Genomic DNA, 22354 nt, shown 5'->3' with positions numbered 1-22354 from the left:
CCACAGAGGACTCCCGCCTAGCCAGCTGCTGAGAGCTGCCATCCCCAGAAACAGAGACCTTGGCAGGGGACACTTGAATCACACCGGCCCATACAACCCCCCCCCCCCTCCCCCCTCCTCCAGCCCGCAGCCCTGTGAGTTGTGCTCAGCGAAGGAGAGAAGGGAGCTCGGCCCAACAGGAGACTTTGCTTGTCAGGCCCTGAGCGTGTTGTTCAAGTGTGTTCTTGTCCGTTTGTTTAAGTTTGTGCGTCAGTCGGTCTGCACCGGTGCGTGCAGTCCGTCGTCGCGAGCGACTCCAGCTGCGGCAAAATGTATAATGTTGCATGCATGTGAGTGGAAATGCCGCTCACTAGGTCACACACTCGCTCCGAAATAAACGGCTCCCGCTGCGGATTACTATCGATCCATGTGGCGCACAGCTGCGTTTGGAGAGCAATATTCTTTTCGGAGGAATGTTGAATGCCTCCATGTCTACTGAAAAAGTCAAAGTAATGCTTTGGAAGTTCACTCCATGTTAGTTAAAGGGGGAAATCAACCAAAACATTTTTTTTCAAGAATATGTTCCCAGCAGGCCCACTAGTGTCACGGCTCAGCTTCAGAAAACAGGTCAGCCATGATTGGTCGTTACCTGAGCCCTGAGTAGTTGTGATGTCATTTTCAGTCGACAGAAGTGACGAAATGGCCACCCCCAGAGATGGCTAAAAAGTGGTCGTTTTTGCTGCTTAACTCATATTCCACAAACGCAATATTAATCAGAATGCCCTGCATCAACTAGTGGGCTTGCATAGAACATATTCTTGAAAAAAAATATGTTTGGGATGATTCCCCTTTAAAGGGACAAATAACTGCCTGGTGTCCTACAGCGCATTTTATTTTCCCTCCCCAAAGTAAAAAATCTTTTCCTTGTCAAACCTGTAGGCTAGAAAATACGAATGAAAGAAAGTGACAGCAAAAAGTGGAGAAACACACAAACAAGATCAAATAAAGAGCACGTCTGATTGACAGCCAGTACGCCTGCCTGGTTCCTGTCACATACGGAACGTGATTACAGAGTGGAAAATTCTGGCTAGACAGGCAGCGGTGGCAGCCACACTCTCCTCCCCGGTCACTAACTTATTTGTGACCTGTATGGTTTTTTGTGTGTGTGGTTTTACTCTAAGCGCATAAGCGAGTGGCACACTCAGCGTTTTAGTCCGTTTCAAGCGGTTACCATTAGCCTTAATCTCTAAATCGTAATCCTTGCAGAATGACCACTGTAGTTTATTTGTTTTAACACGTAAAGTGCAGCTGGCATGACTGAAACGCACAAATGTTTGGCATTTTTGTAGTTGTACTTAAATGTGAGGAGTCAGGCCCCCAAAGCACAGAAAGCACTCGCTTCAGGGTGGTGGTTAGCCTATATACTGAGCTCCATAAAATATAATGGATTCAGGTTTTTTTTTCTTTTCTTTTTTTTTTTTTTCTTTTTTTAAGACAAATACCTGTAGCAAACACTCTGCAAAATCCTTAAACCAATACTGATGGAAAATCTTAACTGCTGATACAGGGAACCTTATCCATCCATTTCTACATTTCACTAAAAGAAAAAAAAAAAAGAGAAAGAAAGAAGCAATGAGCCGCAATTGTTGGCCTACTGCAAAGTGTCTCACAACCTAATTTTGCTTAATAATTATGAGCATGAAATGTTGCCAAGCCGCATAAAACACATGCTTCTAAAAGAATTGGACCAGTGAGGCAAAAACTTTATTTTTGCTGGTAACTGGAACATTTGGCATTAAAAGATGATTATGGTAAAGGAGATCAACTTTGCAACTTTATCAGGACATGATGCACATCTTTGATGACAACATCTTTTTCTTTGAACCCACCCATTTTTCAAGTGAGCAAAAGTGTTGGACTTGTGACTGACAGGTGGTTTTGTCTAACTTGACAATAGCATCAATGCTTACGCACAGTTTCCAATGTTGGTTTTGCCGATGGAGATTATAATTACTCTAGTTATAGATGCAAGCACCATGAAAACTGTCTATGGGTGAAAATCAAGCAATTCTGAAACAGAGATGGAAAATCAATCATAGCTATTTCACAGACGTTATCCACAGCCAATACAATCATTTCAAATAATCAGAAAAAGAAAAAAAAATCACTGGTGTACTAAGTAATAGAGGAGTTGAATGGGTACATCCAAGAAAATAGAAGCAGTTAATTAGAGAGAGTGTTCATCTGTTCTCTGATGCTGAGCCACGATTGGTGGTTATCTGAGCCCTGAACAACTTTGATATGTGGCCCGCAAAGGCAAATCATGTATGTCAACTTTATGTTTCTTTCAAATTGTCTTCGCTTTTAAAGAGGAAGTCAGCCCAAACATATTTTTTCACAAGAATATGTTCTATGCGGGCCTGCTAGTTGAAACAAGAGATTCTGATAAATATTGCGTTTGTGGTGTAAGAGTTGATCCACCTGTTTTTAGCCGTCTCTTGGGGCGGCCATTTTGTCACTTCTGTCGACTGAAAATGACATCGCAGTTGCTCAGTGCTCAGGTAATGACCAATCACAGCTCACCTGTTTTCTGAAGCTGAGCCATGATTAGTCGTTATCTGAGCCCTGTGCATCTGTGATGTCATTTTCAGTCGACAGAAGTGACAAAATGGCTGCCCCCTGAGCTAGCTAAAAACGCGTGGATTTCTCATATTCCACAAACGCAATATTAATCAGAATGCCATGTTTAGACAGGTGCGCCTACATAGAACATATTCTGGAAAAAAATATGTTTGGGTTGACCCCTTTAAAAAAAAAAATGCCCTGACATGTAGTAATGGTCTGTTTCATTTGAAACACTTGACAAGGTAAACGTTAAACACTTTGTACTACACAAAACTGACCCAAATTTTACTGCTGAACGGAAAAGGGACATTTGAGCACCGCCTTGGTTCAACGTCAGAAAATTTGTGAACACAGACTTTTATATAACCAGGGCTAATAAAGAAATGTGATAAATGACATACTTTACCACAGGCACACAGAACAGATTCTCATTTGTTAGACCTTGCCCGGAGCTACTGCTGTTATACGAATCTTGTCCCCAGTCTCAAAATGGATATAGTCATGATCAAACCTCTCTGGAATCAATAAGGTGTAAAAATATAATTACTAGTGACTTTAGAATAGTCATTGTTTTCCAAAGGCACATTTTTGAAGGGCTGACAGAAGTTTTCAAATTTTATGCCGCCTCATAAAATACACAACTGTTGACAACCATGAACCTGAAAAATCCCTTCAAAAACAAACAAACAAAAAAAATCTTATCATGATTACATTCAATTAGTTTCCATTTTAGTTCTCTTGTCCACATTTTGCATAGATTTTCTTTTTCCATCCAACACTGTCAATTATTTCATCATTAAAAGAGCTGAATTTGCGTATTTCCTGTTCACATACATTGGCGAGAAGCGCGAGAGGCATTGCTCTGTGTGGCTCAAGCGACGACGCACACATTAATTGACTCTGGCAGTTATTGGCGCGTGCCCCCACATTGCTGACATTGCTGTTCTGATATATGTGTTTTATCACACATGTACTGCATATGCTGAAAAAAAACATATTTTTTTTCCAGATTATGTTCTATACAGGCCCACTAGTCTAAACACGGCAGTCTGATTAATAGTGCGTTTATGAAATATGAGATATCCACCCGTTTTTAGCTAGCTCAGGGGGCGGCCATTTTGTCCCTTCTGTCGACGGAAGAGGACATCGTAGTTGCTCATTGCTCGGATAACAACCAATCATGGCCCGGCTTCAGGAAACAGGTGAGCCGTGATTGGTCGTTATCTGAGCTCTGAGCAACTTCGATGCCTTCTTCCGACAGAAGTGACAAAATGGCCGCCAACTGAGATGGCTAAAAGTGTGTGTATTTTGCTGCTCAATTTATATTCCATAAATGCAATATTAATCAGAATGCCGTATTTCAACTAGTTGTCCTGCATAGAACATATTTTGGAAAAATATGTTTGGGTTGACTTCCACTTTAACGGTGTTCGGCTTCAGTAAAATAATCATAACTTTTTTTACCGATTTTGACAATGATTGTGTCATTTTATAATTGGGGCTTTCATAACACATTAAGGTAAGACAAATATTTTTTTTTTTTTTTTGAGAGATCAGCAAACCAACAACAACAGTAAATGTTTCAAGTAAGGTCATAATTTAAATACCGGTATATAGTAATCTTCTATTTTGGGTTTATATTTTCATATCCGACTGCAAAAAAGTTGCCAGTGGCCCGTTGCATCCCACCCCACTGCACGCTCCTGGCTGATAGAGTAGGTGGTATAGCAAATTGACGGAAGGTATTAAGCTAGGCAAGGTTTTTTGTGCCGATTTCTAGCACGCCACCTCCCACTAACATTATGGAAAGGTGAAACTGTATTTGACAACTCACGCGGTTCTTTTTCCCCCTGCACAAATTCTCCTTGATCTTTACCCAGCGATACAGTTTCCCATGTTGTGTTTTGTGCTTCCTTCACTTAACTCTAATTTTCTCCGGTGCATTTTTCCTCTTTTGACTTTCCCAACCATGAATAGAACAACACATTTGGACTGCTTTACCGCAGGTTTTCATAGCCTGACTTCCATGTTGTTCGCCAAATGAATTAGGAATCATTCAAAGTAAGTCCCGATGAACAGTTTCCCGAATCACTTGTTTAGATGCTGTTTATCTAATCCAATCATGTGTATTTTTAGCTACAAGCTTGGATATTGGATATGCATCGTTTATATTTTTCAAGGGCTTAAATGGAGCTCAAGGACTCTTATTTGCTCTCCAAAGACTCTTTCCCTCACTTGAGCTGCTCTGGCTTTTTAACACAGAAAGTGGTCAAGCTTTTCCACTTCCTGTGTTCTCAAGAAAAAAAAAAAAAATCATGTCCTTCAATTTCTGGGTCCCATGGTCCATAATGATCTGTTCTCTGTCTCCCATAGGCAGGCCGTTACCAAGGCAACTTGATGACGCTCTGTGGGAGAAGGGAGGGAGAGGGGAAGGGCGGGTAGGAGAAATGAGGAAGAGGTTAGCTGCACCAAAGATTGACTCACTCGGGAAGATGACTCACTCTCCTCTCAAATATCATAACCTTATACTCGACAAGACGTCTATTTAAATAGCATTACAATACTCGAAAAAGAGATTTAATTTTGGTTCAGACTACTAAGTGTTTCTAAAAATAAAAACGTACATGGTTAAATATCACAGTCTCAATGTTTTATTTTGATTTGTGCCATTCCCTCAGAAAACAACTGAGTTTACAAATGTACATAATGGATAAGAAGCGCATCTGAAATTTAATGAGAGTATGTCCCCATCCTACATCGATAATGGTACCATAGAATGATTTCCGATACCACTGGTTCTTCCATTGCCTTGGCAACCACTGGGTAATTCAACAAGTGGCAATAATTGGGGTTTTAGCTTTTTCATGGTAAATGGTGGAAGGGACTTGGATTGAAGTTGCACTCAATTTGAGGTAACTTGTGATGCTTTATCAGATTGTATCCAGAAATGTTAACAACTTGTAACAAAAGTAAAAATGAATTTCTACTGTCATTCATTTACAATGTTTGAAAAATGAAGGAAAACAACCTTCCTTGCACACAAAATAGTTTCCCTCTTTTACTACCTTGCACTGACAAGAAAAAAATAATAGTGGCCACTAGTGGTGCTCCGATTGATCGACCACCGATTGTGATCGGCTGATTTCCGACGGAAAAGTAGGCCTACGTGATTTGCATATGTTGATCAATGCCTTACATTGTCAATCACCGACTACTGGCGACTTGTACTTTGCAGCCTGCAGCCAACGAGAGACCAGCCTGTGTGCAGTACATGTCCGCTTTCTTTAATACTACACAATTAGAGACCAAAGTGAATCACAATACATGTGTATGTAAATATATTATATATGCAATATATGCATTTTCTGCAATGTCAATTTAAAATTGTGTCCTGTTTTTGTTTAATAATAAATTTAAAAAAAATTGGACTCATCAATTCATGAAAAAAAATAACTGATTATTAAAATAATTGTTATTGAGCAGACAATACCTAGAAAAACAAAAACAAAACACCATAGCTGTTTCTGTTTATTTGGTTTTAACTGAGAATTGTTAGACTCCAGAAGTATAGACGATCTTGGACATGCACCGTGCACAATCGCATTCTTTCAGAGAACTTGACTGACGTTAGGACCCGGGGCTGACTTTCGTGAGAAGTCCGCTGCTATTGGGGCGGGAGGTGGTGGGGGCAAGGCAGCGCGGAGAAACCAACACGCACACAGCCACGCGCGCACGTACACGCGCGCACAAACACTCACTGAGCACGGCAGTGGAGAGCGCAGAGAGCGAGAGAGCGAGCCAGAGAGAGAGAGAGAGAGAGAGAGAGAGAGAGAGAGCATCGGAACGTAGCAGCTTGTGCGCGCGCGCGTGTGTGTATGCATGCGTGTACGCGTGCGTGTGCGTGTAGGTGCGTACGCGCTCGCTCGGCGCTAGAAACGACTGGCGGGGCGGACATGGAAGCACTCGGGAAAAACGCTGGGAAGTGACCGAGCACCGAGGCGAAGAGGGGGGGGACGGAGAGAGCCAGGAAGGACGGACGGATATACAGGGAGGAAAAGAAGGAAGGACGGAAGGAAGGAGGGCGGCGAGAAAAGTCTGACAGAGGATCGGAAGAGAGCGAAAAGCGGCTCGCCTGGAACGCAGCAGGATCCTAAGGTGACTTTATGGCTCTTTTTGGGTTTGTGCGTTGAGTGTACGTGTGGTGTTGACACGCGCTGCTGCAAGACTGTGGCTGCACTTAAAGGGAAACCGTGGAGGCGTGTGAGTGCACTTTAAAGTGTGCGCGAAGCATGCATGTATAATCTCTAGGTTATTTCCATACACTCTAAAAAGAGGGGGCTAAAGTGTAAAGAGAGCTGACCACTGTAAACTGGAGTGAAGGGGTCCAAAGGAGCGGATACTTTCTACTACACCAAACTACAAACACACTTCCCTTCTGGGAACTCAAGTAAGTGCATGCGGTGACTTCTAATGCACTGGAGCTAAGTTAACCACTCCAGCAACACTTACACTCACTCGTGTGTTTGGTATAATGTCGCTTAAACGGCCACCGAAAGAACTACCTTTTCTCCGGAAACTTGAGTGACAGTGAACGCAGCTTGCTAAGTTGGAAGAGCATCCCTCTCTCCTTTTGCGCGCGCGTGCCTGCGTGTGTGTCAGACGGCAAACAGGTTGAGGAAGGCAGATCTGATCAAACGCACAGCAACAGAGGAGCAAGCGTGGCACAGGCTGAGCAGCAGCACATTGGATTACGCACACACGAATACACACGCGCATTCTTTCAAGCTCCGTGGCCAGCAGAACAGCTGGGAGAAATGTGTGTGTGCGCGGTGGTGTGTGTGTGTGTGTGTGTCAGCGCCCGAGAGCGTTTCACTTGATGCATGCCCCCCCCCCCCCCGCAACTGCACGTGCACGACTGTTTGCTTTTGTATTATCTTTTGCTTCCGTGTGTCCATTTGAGCCGCGCGTCGGGAAAGAATGCCAGACAGGCGGCCGCGCGTCTCCCTCCTGATGTGGAGAAAAGAAGGAGAAAGAAAAAGCGATCAGATGACCAAAAGAATAAGGCAGACGAGAAGAGTAATCCCCCTGGCGAGAGATGAAAACAGAAGGGAGGGTGGAGATTTTAGGACAGGGAGTGGAGGAGAAACGCGAGGCGGAGATGGAGTGAAGGAGACAGGGCCTGACGTGCTCCCTCCAGGAGTGCTCAGAGTGCCGCTCATTCATAATTCACCTCCATGGCAAGCGTTCATTCACATATTGACCCCCACCCACCCCCCGCCCCCCATGGCTGCGCTCAATGGAGCTCTCAACCCCTCCACCTCTTGGTGTCTCTCAATGGACGCCCCCGTGGAGCGGCGTTCGGTCCTCGCACCGATCCCGTATCGCCTCTTTTTCGGGTTCTCAGAGAGGCTTTAGTTGTTTTTTTATTATTCTTCAGACGGCAGCGCTATTTTTTTTTTTTTTGTCTCCCCCAGCCGGAATCTCTGATGTGAGATTAAGTTGTGTAAATTGAATATTGAATTCAGACTCCACCCTAGACACAGATAATTGGTATGGATGGCTCGGAGGGTTAGTGCTCTCACTACAAGTGTTGTTTGTCGGATTCCCCTAACACAGCTAAAGCAGCCTATTATGGATCTATAATTCATGTGTGAATGAATTGAATAGTCTGTGTTTGGATAAAAGCATCAGACGGCTTCTTGGATGCCAGGGCATGATTTATTCAGAGTAAATACTCAAAAATGGCTGTTTTGATGTTCCTGATTGTATCATTTGTGACTGGAACTACACTGTTTACGCCCGACTGCTGTGGTCTGCTTTAGTCTGATCGATGAACCATGAATCCTTGTCTGAAATGCAATGAAAAAATATTCTTCGCTACGGCGTTATGAATTTCGGATTTTAGTTCCAACATATCAGAGGGATGCACTTATGTGCACAATAACCTAAACATTCGTTTATTACGTGTACGGGAATTGAACATGTTCATACATTTGTCTTTTAATAATTATAGTGCTTTTCCTTAAGACGTTTTACAGACGTGTACACAATCGTTCAACGAGACGAAAAGTAAATGGATGAATAAGATGATAGCTCTGACAAAGGCTGAACTTTACACCTCTTTAAAAACATTGTCTGAACACAAGGAATCTTAAATCTAGCTGCTATATTGTTAGCATAAAAGAATGGTGGATATTGACAATATCGATTGAAACAGCTCTACTCAACATTGACCCATTTCTATCGCCAAAGTCATATCATCCAATTGCATGTTTTTCCCCCACTCAATATTGCGATTTCATCTTTTCAACCTCTTTCCCATGTATTTTTTTTAAACAATAAATGAATATGTATTACAATAAACAATGCATCTTTCTTGAAACAATGATGTGTAAACATGTAGGCTGCAGTTCTTAAGCGCTGGATTTATTTAGACTCTATATACAATAAGTGCTGGCTTTTTTTTTAACCTATGTAACCATGGGCATAGCATTGTATGCTTGTTTTTTTGTGTTCCATCTTTGTGTTTTGTTTCCATATATACATATTTATTTAATATTTTTTAAGAAGACCGGATCCTGTAGCTCAAAAACTTGATGTGATAGAGAAAAACTGAGACCGGATTTGGATTCCGCACCCCAAAATTTCTTATACTTTTTAAAAATTCATCACCAACTATTCCGAGCAGATGGCAAAGACAGTCCGCCTCCATCTTTTTTTTTTTTTTAATTTTTCATTTCCTATGCTCACATTTGATCACAAGTTTCAGTGAATTTTCGATTTCCTGCAATCGATAACGTTGAGTAAAAACACCAAGTGGGTGGTTGCGTATGTGATCTTGTGGCTCCAAACGAAATTCGACTGTTTTGTCTGTGGTTCCCCATGTTTTAGAAATTTGATTTGAAAATTCTCAAGTGAGTCGCACACAAGTCAAGTCTGCATTTGCTATGCTGACAGCTGCTCTGGTGTTCCACAGTGAAAGCAAAGAAACAAACACAGTACATCCAAAGGAGTGTGAGGAACCTTTCCTCCAGAATTCTTGATCAGGACTCAGCCTGTGCTGTTGTCAAGGCTTTGAGTCCCTTTAGAGCCAAGCACACCAAATATAGTAAAACTAATTAAAGACATGGTTCACACCCATCAGGAGAAGAAAGAAAAAAAAAAAAAAACAACAAATCATTGCATTGTGCGTTTTGATGGAAATCTCATGAGCTGCGTTGCTCTTGATGGAATAATTTTCATAACTCCCAGATGTCATCAGTGGAGGCAATTATTGAGGCTCAGATGTTTGAAGAGAACAGAAAAGAGCAAAAGAAGTTATCATGGTGTAGCGCTAGCCAAGGTCATATTTAAAGCTATACATACCTCACATACTTGTGCCCAATGAAGATTATTCCTCTTGGACCACAACATCTTTCCATCCATTGGTGTTTTTTTTTTTTTTTTCTTTCTCAAAGTCATGTTATCCACTCGTGACCCTGAGCACCAGTAAAATGAAGATGTTTGTGCTCTGGTGTAAATCCTAGCGTCTATGCTATGACCTTGGTCGCTATGACAACCGACCACAGAGTGGGTCATCGTAAGTCTATTAGTTCCTACTAGAGATAGACCGATATGTTTTTTTCAGGGCAGATGCCGATTAAGGTCAAGGAGGCCAATAAGCGAGGATATGTATATGTCTATAACTAATCTTATAGATTTTGTTTGGTCCAAAAGGAATTTACATAATTATAGTGTTTCTAAGAAATGTATTTGTATTTATGTTTTTACCTTTAAAGGGAAAGTCAACCCAAACATATTTTTTTCAAGATAATGTTTTATGCTAGACCACTAGTTGAAACACGGCATTCTGGTAAATATCGCATGTGGAATAAGAGTTAATCCACCTGCTTTTAGCCATATCTGGGGGCGGCCATTTTGTCACTTCTGTCGACTGAAAATGACATGAAAATGACATCACAACTGCTCAGGGCTCAGGCTGACCTGTTTTCTGAAGCTATAAGCCATGATTGGTCACTACCTGAGCCCTGAGCAGTTGTGGTCATTTTCAGTCGACAGAAATGACAAAATGGCCACCCCCTTAAATGGCGAAAAATGGGTGGATTTTGCTGCTTAACTCATATTGCACAAACGCTATATTTATCAGAATGCCATGTGTCAACTATAGTCTGTATAGTACACATTCTTGAAAAAAATATATTTGGGTTGATTTCCACTTCAAACATTTTCTTGTTTTGTACCAAAAAAAAAAAAAAAAGATCAGATTCATATTTTTTTCATAATTGAAAAAAATACCAGTAATGTTACCAGTAATGCTAGCTGGTCTAGTGGTAACACTGTTTCTTTCTTGCTTTACAAAAATAAAAAATAAATAAAAGATCGGGTTGAATCAATGTTTGAATACTGCAGTGGGAAAACAGCGTGGCCAAGTAATCAAGATGGTTTAAAAGAATAATGGCCCTTTGTATCGCCCCAGGTTCTAATAGTCTTCAATAGGCTCTTTATTGATATGAAGTAGTAGTGACAGGTCACAGTGCCAGGTAGCTAGACCCAAAAACCACCTCTCCACTTATGCTGAGGTACTGCACACACGAACTAGCCTTAAAAGACGTCAGTTGTAAAAATAGAGCTCACAAACAGAGAGAAGGGGGGGTTTATATTTACGGGAGGTGATGTCATGTTTGGTATAAATCCATAACAGACAAATTGGAGGCTATCGGTAACAGCCTCCTCAGCTTTGGCCCACTTTTGCGTGCTTCTAAAAGAGCTGCAGAGTTCACGGAAATGTTTGCGCGAATTGTTTTCCGTGGCGGAGGCATGCACAGAATGACGCCGCTGCGGTTGCCGAGCAACGAAGGGACGTGGGCGGAAGGATTTCCTGTCCTTAGGAAGCTTTGTTTATGAGAGTTTGTGTGCATGCGTGCGTGTGAAAAACGGAGTCTTCATTTCTGTATTCTGCTTGAGGGCCGGTGTTTTTAATTTAGCCTTTGCCTCGAGTACAAGCGCTAAGAAAAAGTTGCAGAAGATGCACATATTCTGTAGACATCGAAGAGAGAAAAATGGCTGGAAAAAAAAAAAAAAAGAAGCATTTTCGAGTTTGGATACGTGTTGCATAACTCTTCTAGCCGGGTCGGATGTGAACTCCTCCTCTTCAACCCCAAACGCTCCCACTGTGACACAGCCACCGCGCTCACGCCAGCCAGCCTGTTTGCTAATGATGTCATCAGCATGCCTGGGTTTTATATCTCCTCTCACACATGAGATTGCAATTATGTGTTCTTTCCCTGCAAGCAATCACAAACGCGCGCGCGCACACACACGTACACGTATATACACGCAGACACATGGCGTGTCTGTCCTGCAGGCGTTGGACCCCGAGATTACGTAATTGACATTGAGTGAATGGGGTGACGTCAGCATGGCGCTCTCATACTTGTCTTTCTGGCTAGCTACAGTGATGTCACAAATGGATGCAGCCATACACAGAGGGCGTGTGTGTGTTGGTTAGAATAATCACGTGTGAGGACAAAAATGACCTCGGGAACGTTCCGATTTGTTTAATCTGTTTATTCCTTCACCCGCTTTGCCGCTGTTGTTTTTCTTTTTTGCTCCAAAGTTCTTAGCAGCATGTTGACTGATGCCCTTGCTAGGTTACAGACTCATTCAGCCCCTTTTGAGTGGCTCCTGTTTGAAATTGATACCCCTGTTGTCTCTCAGCTGGTAACTCCATCCCCTTATTGACCTTCATCTGTGGTCGTTTGACCTTTAGTTGATTCTCATTCTCTGGGAGCCAACAATGCGGAGATGGAGAAGATGCGGTGTTGACTCCACACACTGGAAAAAAAATTGGGGAAAAAAATATCTTTACAATTCTTTTTAATTTGTATTTACTTTCTATTTATATTTGATTGGCTAAATGGTAGTTCATATACAAAAAACTAGTTACACATCAAAGCAAGCGAAATGTACAGCAGCACTTTTTTCAATTTCACTAAGTCCAATTCATGTGCTCCTACGTACATATTCTGAGCATTCAACTTGCCCTTCTCTAGCAGTAACTGAAGGGCAAAATCATCAGCACGCTAGCTAGCTAGCACCGAACTGCTAGCACCGAACTGCTAGCAATGTGATAAGAGCCTCAGTGTTTTCACTCTCAGAAAACATTGTTTATTGACGGTTTTAAATGAGCAGAAATGGACAGAATTCTCCTGGCTGAATTACTACCTTGACTAAAATAGTTTCTAAGTAGGTGGACTGGGAAAAAACAAATGTATAGCACACCGTACATGAAGACAGAATGAGCCAAGAAATACACTAATCCCATCACGCAACGGCCGTGATGATCTGTGGCCCCTCCCACTTCGTTGTGGAGTAAACACAACAAATGTTTTTTTTTAAGTCAGCCCAAAACAAAAATTCATTTCAAGAATATGTTCCCAGCAGGCCCACTAGTTGAAACGGCATTCTGATTAAATTCGCATTTGGGGAATATAAGTTAAGCAATAAAATGCACTCGTTTTTAGCCATCTCTGGGGGCGGCCATTTTGTCTTCTGTCAACTGAAAATGACATCACAACTGCTCACAATGACCAATCACGGCTCAGATTCAGAAAACATGTCAGCCGTGATTGGTCGTTGTGAGCAGTTGTGATGTCATTTTCAGTTGACAGAAGACAAAATGGCCGCCCCCAGAGATGGCTAAAAACGAGTGGATCAACACTTTTTCCACAAACGCAATATTTATCAGAATGCCGTGTTTCAACTAGTTGGCCTGCTGGGAACATATTCTTGAACAAAATGTTTGGGTTGGCTTCCGCTTTAAGGAGACAACTCACAATTTCTTGTGTTTTTAACATAGGCAAAGTAATTCTAAATTCTAATAATTGTGTAAGACTCCAAGATAATGTTTACATTGATGACATTACAACCTAAGACTGCGTAATCATTACAAATGCGCATGATGACTTTTTTTTTGTCAGTGCAGATATGGTACCCGGTTCTTATTTTAGCAAAGCAACACACCACGTCACAGAGAAAGAGGGGGTGGGGGTGGGGGGGGGCTATGAGGGTTAGCCTTTTATGGCGATCTACCAAAATAACTCTTTGAGCTCACAGTTGGACTTCTGTTGTAGAAAGGAAATCTGTTTGTGTCGTGTCTTTAATGGATTGGTTTGTTCTTTCGGCATTAACGTCCAAGCTCTGCACATAACCCATCAAGTGGATGGCTAAATGCTAGCATTTAACAGATGTATTCACACGCACACACGCACACATCCATCGTCCTGTCCCACTTTCTTGCTCTAACCTCAAACCACAAACCGAAAGCAAATAATACCGCAGTTTGCCAGTTTATGAAGTGAGTACTTGCATCAAAACGCACACACAAACACACGCTAAAGCTAAAAATCCTCACACACTTTTTTTTTTTTTTTTTTACAAACTATAAGCAGACTCTCGTATCAAATGAAGGATTACGGTTATGACGCTTACACGAAGGCCAAACCACAAATAAATTCCACAAGCCACAGAACAGAACGCACCTTGAACCGACCAATTTATTACCAATTCACAAAAAAAAAAAAATGATGGATTAATGATCATTTTAGTGGAACTCTTTTAATTTAAACGCCCCAAGTGTTGTACTTAGTTGGCATGACCCAAAAACAGTAATTCAAGTCTCTCGACAATAAAAGAAAAAAAAAAAAAGAAATGAATGCACAATAAATTTTCGAAGCTGAGGTGCGATTTAGTTTTAATGTGAAAAGACACGTCGTAAGCTTTTCTCAGTATGTTCACCACCTCGTCCATCCGCACAACGCATGAGGTCAACTCTTCATTGTATACATTGATCAACTTTTTACACATAAAAAGGAAGTCAACCCAAACATATTTTTGTCAAGAATATGTTCTATGCAGGCCCACGAGTTGAAACGGGACATTCTGATGAATATTGTGTTCATGGAATATAGCAAAATCCACTCGTTTTAGTTGGGGGCGGCCATTTTGTCACTTCTGTCGACTGAAAATGACATCGCAGTTGCTCAGGGCTCAGGTAACGACAAATCACAGCTCACCTGTTTTCTGAAGCTGAGCCATGATTGGTCGTTATCTGTCAGTTGACAACAAGTGACAAAATGGCCGCCCCCTGAGCTAGCTAAAATATGTGGATTTTGCGAATATTCCACAAACGCAATATTCATCGGAAGGCCGTGTTTAAATTAAAAACCAACAAAATATGTTTGGGTTGACTTCCACTTTAAATGGGAGTTAAAATTTTACTATTGACGCCGAAATGGATTACATAATTCTATTTTCAATCTCTTCAAAAGCTGGAGGCCAGATTGTGTTCAAAATTCCAGATTCCATTGTAGAAAACGATCACAGTAGATGCGGTCTGGATGATGAACCAAATGATGTTTGTGATGCAAAAGTACGGCAAACTGATACACACAACTAAAGTAAATATATACGCACGCCCACACACACGCGCTGCACCCCCACCAACCAGGAGCCTTAGAGCCTTAGTCAGCGTCTGTGTGTCCATGCGTGGGCCTGTTCCCTGGCAATGTTAGGGGGAAAAATACCTTCCCATATGATGTAAGCACCCAGTGCCTTGCGCGCGTGTGTGTGTGTGTGCATAATAGCAAGCTTTTGTAAGTGTGTGATGGTCATTCTTGAAGATAGGGTTTACGGTGCTCTCCATCGCAGCTTTTTTCTAATGAATCCCACAGTACGGTGCACTTTCTATTTTAAAGACCCAAACATATTTTGTTCCAGGATGTGTTCCCAGCAGGCCCACTAGTTGAAACACGGCATTCTGATTCATTTTGCGTTTGTGGAATATAAATTAAACAGCAAAATGCAACAACCACTTTTAGCAATCTCAGGGGGCGGCCATTTTGTCAACAATCAGGGCTCGTCTGTTTTCTGAAGCTGAGCCGTGATTGGTGGTTATCTGAGCCCTGAGCAACTTTGATGTCATCTTCAGTCGACAGAAGTGATAAGATGGCCGCCCCCTTGAGCTAGCTAAAAACGCATGGATTTCTCATATTCCACAAACGCAATATTAATCAGAATGCCGTGTTTGGACTAGTGGGCCTGCATAGAACATAATTTGGAAACAAATGTTTGGGTTGACTTACTCTTTAAAGAAGAATAAAGGAATATATATTTGCTTCAGTATTAAAGAGGGAAACATCAGCTAGCTAGATGTCATACACGCAAAGTACAGCACAACAATGAAGACACAGAGTGAGCAAATTCAATCTGTACAAATGATAGATAACAGCTAAGACCCTCTCCGTGCCGCCGAGCTACAGAAATATAAAACTGGTTCTTGACTGATTCGCATATCGTGCTGAGGCTAATCGTTCAGAAGCAAGTTATCATGTTAATTGTGCACTGTGCGGAATTACTGACACAGTGCAACTCATGCTTCATTTTATTATTGTATCTCATTTGGGTATGGTGTTATCATTTGTAGCAATATTAATTGATAAGAATATCGAATAAAAATAAATATCGGTATCAATTTAATTTTTCTTAATTTTTTTTTTTTTTTTAGCAAAATGAATGATTCCTTTCAAAACCAAAAGATGTTTTTGATTCTGCATTTTATCCTTTTTATCCTGTACAAAAAAAATAATTTTGACAGTTTAACTACATTTTTATCTTATCAGTGTTTTTGTTCGTGCCAGAACTAAACATTAAAATGAATAAATAACTTTTCTTATGACAAATCCTTTTGTGATCAAAATTTCAACATCGATTCTTTTATTTTTTACATCGATGCATATTTTGAGCAATTTCAATCGATTTGAAATCGATTTTCGATGAATCGCTAAATGCCTCCTTTTGGTTTTTAAATACAATAATTCTGTGACCAAATGAACATCATTGCGTTAAATACAATCTTCTGTTTCATCGAGAAATGTTGGCCTGATGATTTGTTTCAACGGTGTGACCGCTCTCTTTTATTTCTGTGCTTGTCCCACCGGTAATTACCTGTAATGAAATGATGCAGTCATTTATTATTATTCATCACTTTGCACACCACTTGGTCAATTTTCTCCCATTTCCTTCCTGTTCTCCTTTTAATTCTCTTGGCCAATTGCGTCCTCCTTTCAGGAATTAGTTCCTTGCTTGCTCTTTAATATAATGTATTTCCTCCCTCTGGGACAGTACCTGATTATTTTCACTGTTCAGCCGCACCTTCAGAAACTCATCCCAATTGGAAAATGACACACCAATTTATAAGTCACTTTCCTTTTATGAACTCTTGAAATAATTTGTGTGTCGGGGTGGGGGGGGGGGTGTAATATTTCCAGGGAGTATTTCCAGGGAGAATATTATCAACTATTCTAGCTGCAAATAGATACATACTGTGAAGAAGAAGATACTTATCACCATGGCGATTACAGGCGAAGATGTATTTGACTTATTTGGGATGTCTCCACGTTCAAATTATTTTGAGATGTGCTTTTGAGCTCACGTTGCAATTTGACACAGTTTGCACAAGTATTTATTTTTGTCATCATGTTCTTTTGTTTACTCCCATAATTAACCATGTGGGATTTCAAATGGCCCTTTTTTGGCAAAGGAACCTTATTTGGTACCAGTGGTGCGTCTTCTCAACAAAACACATGATTTCTCTTTGAAGTTGAGTGACGGGAAAATATATATAAGACAATATTTGTATAATTTCAAGGGATTAGGATAGAAATACCTGAGATACTTAGAATCTTTCAAGTCTTGTGGAATTTTACTTTTTTTTGGTTAAAAGTGGTCCATTGGTTACTTATCTGAAATAGTTATGTAATAATTAATCGAAAATCGATTAAAAATCAACTAAAAATCGGTTCAAACCGATTAATCGAATAATCGAATTGGGCATCCCAGCACATACAAGTCGGAGATTTCTTTCAGACTAACAAGCAAGAATGTCACGCTGAGTCCTTTAAAAAATAAATAAATAAATAAAAAAAAAAAATCTTCACGAGCTAACAATATCGCAAGATTTATTGCGGTCTAAAATGCATTCATCACTAACACGTTGAGAGAAGTTGCAAAGCAATTTCCAGCAACTTTCAACATACTGCATTCATCATTGCCGGATTTTGATATCGTCAAGGGCAAACAGGTCGATCCCATTGGAAATGGTGAGCCTGGCCTATCTGTCGCTTAGCAACACTGTCACAATACCCCTGTGACCTTTCGACCCCAGGCGAGTGTGGTGTTACTGTCCCGGTCTCACACAGCCACGTGCGCTTATGCTATCTGGGATGGACGGCGAGACTGCCGCATAGCAACTGAGCAGCTGGGATTTTATGGTGGTTCTGTTCGTTTGTGTTTGTATCCTACAATGCCTTCGCCACACAATGACGGCGGCACAGAATCCATCCAAAAATGTCACCACCCTTAACCCAACATACCCAAACATATTTTTTTCAAAAATATGTTCTATGCAGGCCCAATAGTCCGAACAAGGGAGTCTGATTAGGGATGTAACGATTCATCGAAAATCGATTCAAAATCGATTTAAACTGCTTGAAATACGTATCGATGCAAAAAATGCAAATCGATTAATCGAATAATCAAATAATCGATTCTAGCCACCTCAACGCGCCGTGAGCAGCTGTGATGTCATTTCCGGTCGACGGAAGTGACAAAATGGCCGCCCCCCCCGAAATGGATAAAAATCGGTGCTTAACTCACATTGCGCAAACTGATTCAAAGCTCCCCGATCCCTTCCATTTATTCACTCGTCTTATTCATCTTCCTTGACCGCAAACCAAACACGCCGCGTTTGAGAGCCTTTTGTACATATCCCACCACTTGTTTCCATAAGAGGAATGTCCTTGGCCCCTGCGCCCCGCACGCTCCCACCGATTCCTCCGCCAAACGCCTGGGGTGGATTCTCACCCGGCGTTCGGACCGATGACCAATCCGGCAGATAATGACATCAGTTAACGGAGAGTCTTTAGGACCGGCCCCTCGAGGTGATTCGTCGCAGAGAGAGAGAGTGCTCTTGCCGTTATGATGATTAAGTGGTATATGAAGGGCTATCAGAGGAGAGCCCCTTAATGAAAGTGGAGCTAAGAGAGCACAGGCAGCGGCCAAGCCGTAGAGAGCTACAGGGTAGGAAAAGAAGAGAAAGAGGGGAATCGAGAAGCGGCGGGAGACAAAGTGGGTGAGAAGACGAGAGGGAGCACCGGGGGGGAAATATTCAGCAGGTGGAGTTGTACTAGGGGGGTTATTTCAAAAGTACAAATTGTGTACTTCGAATTTGAAGTATACGGGTAGGGCTGTGCAATTAATCGAAAATTCAATTGCTTACGATTATTACACTCCACGATTACAAAATTGCCATAATTGTAAAAAAATCGATTATGAATATATTCATACATTTGCACCTTTTTTTTTTTTTTTAAATGTTATAATAATTAATTGTATGCATTTTGTTTTATCCCAAATTAACTTACTTACACTTATTTATGTTTATATATGTATATTTTTAAGGTTAAACATTGTCTTGTTTTGTGCCAAAATTAAACGATTGTTTGAATAATCGTGATTTTAATTCTTAGCAAAATTTTATATATATATATATATATATATAATTTTTTTCTTTCATATAATCGAGCAGCCCTAGTATACAGTACCATTCGTGACATAAGTCTTTTTGTGGACATAAGGACATTTTCTGACAGTTGGATGAGGCAACTTAAGGTTATGTGCACATCCAAGTTGCACTTGCCTAAGACTTTGTGCTCACTTCAGGGCTAATATATTGGCTGCGTATTCAACAGCTTCAAAAATCATGTAAACACCTTCTCCTCTGTTTCATTTGTTAATCAAAATGCTCTTTGACGATTAACGGATGAATGGATGGATCATACAAGTGTTCTATTTTCTTCAACGTCTGATTGGACACCCAAAAGTGCGCAGGTCAACAAACTGAAACAACTGAACTCAAATGTACGTAGCTTTGTCATTGCAAGAGCGAAAGAGTGCAGATTCACAGAACTCCAATTAGCATAACCCTCTGCAATGCTATAAACTAGGATGGCATTTAGTACATCGCAGCCTTCCAAGGCTAAACTATCCTCAGCAAATAAAATTGTTTCATCAATTCTCAGATTCCTGCAATAATTGTAGGGAAAGGAAATGTCTTATCTTGCAGTTTACAAAGGAAAAAAAATAAATTCCTGGATGTTAATGAGCAAAAGGAATGTTCCAACTCACTCACCACAAAGTTTTGTTGAAATCTGTCGAGTCATTTTTTTGTGAATTCATGCCAACCAAACAAACATACGCACAACCTAAAAACAATTAGTTGTTTTTTAAGATCAGGTGTGTATTTCATCTAAATATATTGTCTTTTGAAATGTATGTAACGATTAATCGAAGAAAAAAAAAGGTTCACACCGATTAATCGATTAATCGAGACAAATTGAGCCATTATTGGCACTCGGCAAAAGTCGCGACAAGAACAACAGCAGCCAAAATACTATCATTTCAAAACTTCCATGTACATCGGCTACACTTTGGACCGGTTAAGCCGACTTGTTTGTTTTCGGTGTTTGGGAAGAAGCCGGGGCACCCGCAGGGATCTCAACGCAGGCACTGTACCGCTGTGTCTGTATAGGGTAAACATTCGAGTGGGAGTGTGTGTGCCAACAGATGGACCTCTCTCAGTTTATCCAACAAACACTACTGTCACTGCCGTACACTTGGCCAGATGGATATGTCGGACTTTGCCTCTGAGTGCCGGCATATCGGTAAAAAACAGAGATAAGGCTCTAGGGGAACTGCAAGAGTTCAAAAGGAGTAACTTCTTTGGGTCATGCAAAAAAAGAGAGAGAAAGGGATGTGCAGTTTCATCATCATACTCTCTCGAATCGAATCGTAATCTCACTGAATCGGGCCTAATCGAATCGTCGCACTTTTCAATCGAGCCGTCCTTGGATCGTTTGGCGCCTGATGTAACCGTATCCATTGCCAGAAGATTTCTTAGACCTGAGTTCCACTTCTAATCACGGCACCGTCAACCGTCATCACTAATTGTGTTGGCGGGACCTGTCAGCCAACATACGCTAAAAGACGGGCTGACTTTGAAATGTTGCTAATGACCCCAGGATATGACTACCCTCTCTCGTTTGCACCCACTCGCTATTTTCCTCTTTCTTGTCATTTGCACTTGCAATCATGTCCTTTGGTAGTCTTCTTCTGCATCTTGTATTTAGAAGATTCCAGAACAAGTGGGGATGTAACGATTCGCCGAAAATCGATTTGAACTGCATCGATGTAAAAAGATATTTTTCGATACATTTCGATATTGAAATGTTGACAACAAAAGGTTTTGTAATGATAGCAGTCAAATCTATTGTGCTTGTATTCATTTTCATGTTTATTTGTGGCACTAACAAAACCGATAGGACAAAAATGTAGTTTAAAAGTCAAAATTATTATGAAGAAATAGTTACAAAATGTTATTGTTTGTAACAAGGACAAAAGGCGGATGTTAAACTAAAAACATCTTTTGGTTATAAAACGAGTCATTAATTTTGATGGAAAAAAAAAATATTGTAAAAAATCTAATCGAAATCGGGAACTGACAATCGAAAATTGAATCGAGTCGATGAAAATGGCTATTTCAGATGGTTAAAAACAAAAACCAAAGATCGAGGGACGTTAAGGATCAACAATATCAAAACCCGATGATTGTCGCATAGCCAAGAGACAGCTTATTAGGGTTGTAACGATTCACTCAAGCGCCGATTCGATTCTATTTTAAAGAAATCCTACCATGCTTGTCTCTGTGCACTAGTGTGATGCTGCATCCATCCACAAACGCAATGATGTTTGGCGCAAGCGCATAATTTGATCTACACATTCAAAATGTGGTGTGCAATCTGCAATCGAAAAAAAAATTAAAAACATAATTTTTTAGCACTCTAAATTAGTATATTCTAATGACCTAGGTATTTTATGTCTTTTCTTAGCTGTATAGGGCTTGTGAGTGCACCGTTCGATTCGTCTTGATTCGAATCGATTATTCGATTAATTGGTTTGAATTGATTTTTGAAGTGATTTCCACTCCAATAGGCAACTTTTAAGATTAAAAGCAGGAGGCTCATTGGCAAACCTATTTAAATCTTGACTAAACAAAAGAAAGACAGCTCCTTATTGAGTCTGCCACAAGCACCGTCATTAATCGTGTAAACTTACCAAGAGAGCTTTCAGCTTTCAATAATTTTACCGCGAGCTCCATAAGGGGGAGACGAGCACATAAAGGCACTTTTGCCTAATTCGCCTCTGATCTTACGGGTAGATAATAAAAACAAATTCTGAGACTGTAAACAATAATTGACCTTCTTACGTCATTTTTTTTTCTAGAGCTGTAAGAAAAAACGTGTGTTAATGTTGGACACAAAAAAGGTGATACTGAAAAAAAAAAAAACTTACAGACTGCTCGGATAAAAAGCGGCGCCATGGGAATGGTAAACATAAACTTAATAAAGTAGAAGCATTCAAATGGCAGCAGCCATTCTATCTTAGCGAAAAAGAAAACATGACCTGTGCTTTGAAAAACGAAGCTTAAAAGGAACTCGCATTCATAGGTTTCCGTGTCAAATCTCGATTTGTTTATGTCAACATTGATTTGTCCTTCCTCGGTCAATCGGTCAATGTCACACCACCCTGAGGTCATATTCACAAGACAAGAGAAAGAAAAAAAAAAAATGACTCA

At 40.8% G+C, this 22354-nt stretch overlaps 1 protein-coding gene across 2 annotated transcripts in view; it reads left to right on the top strand.

Moving 5' to 3' along the window:
• Positions 1-22354, top strand: part of LOC147127929 (forkhead box protein N3-like) — a 119857-nt gene that overhangs the window by 53104 nt on the left and 44399 nt on the right. Inside the window, exon 1 of one of the 2 annotated variants that reach the window (XM_086019277.1) lies at positions 6344-6759. The exons of the other annotated variant lie outside the window; for it this stretch is intronic. The gene's annotated coding sequence lies outside the window, so the exon portion shown is untranslated. Of the gene's footprint in view, positions 1-6343; positions 6760-22354 lie in introns of those variants that run through there. 2 annotated transcript variants of the gene reach the window in all.

This window comes from Filicampus tigris, chromosome 20 (assembly GCF_054856515.1).
Source record: "Filicampus tigris isolate MCC_2025a chromosome 20, RoL_Ftig_1.0, whole genome shotgun sequence".
Lineage (NCBI taxonomy): Eukaryota > Metazoa > Chordata > Actinopteri > Syngnathiformes > Syngnathidae > Filicampus > Filicampus tigris.
Note: the sequence above shows the minus strand (reverse complement) of the source record. Positions and strands in the feature narration are given on the sequence as shown.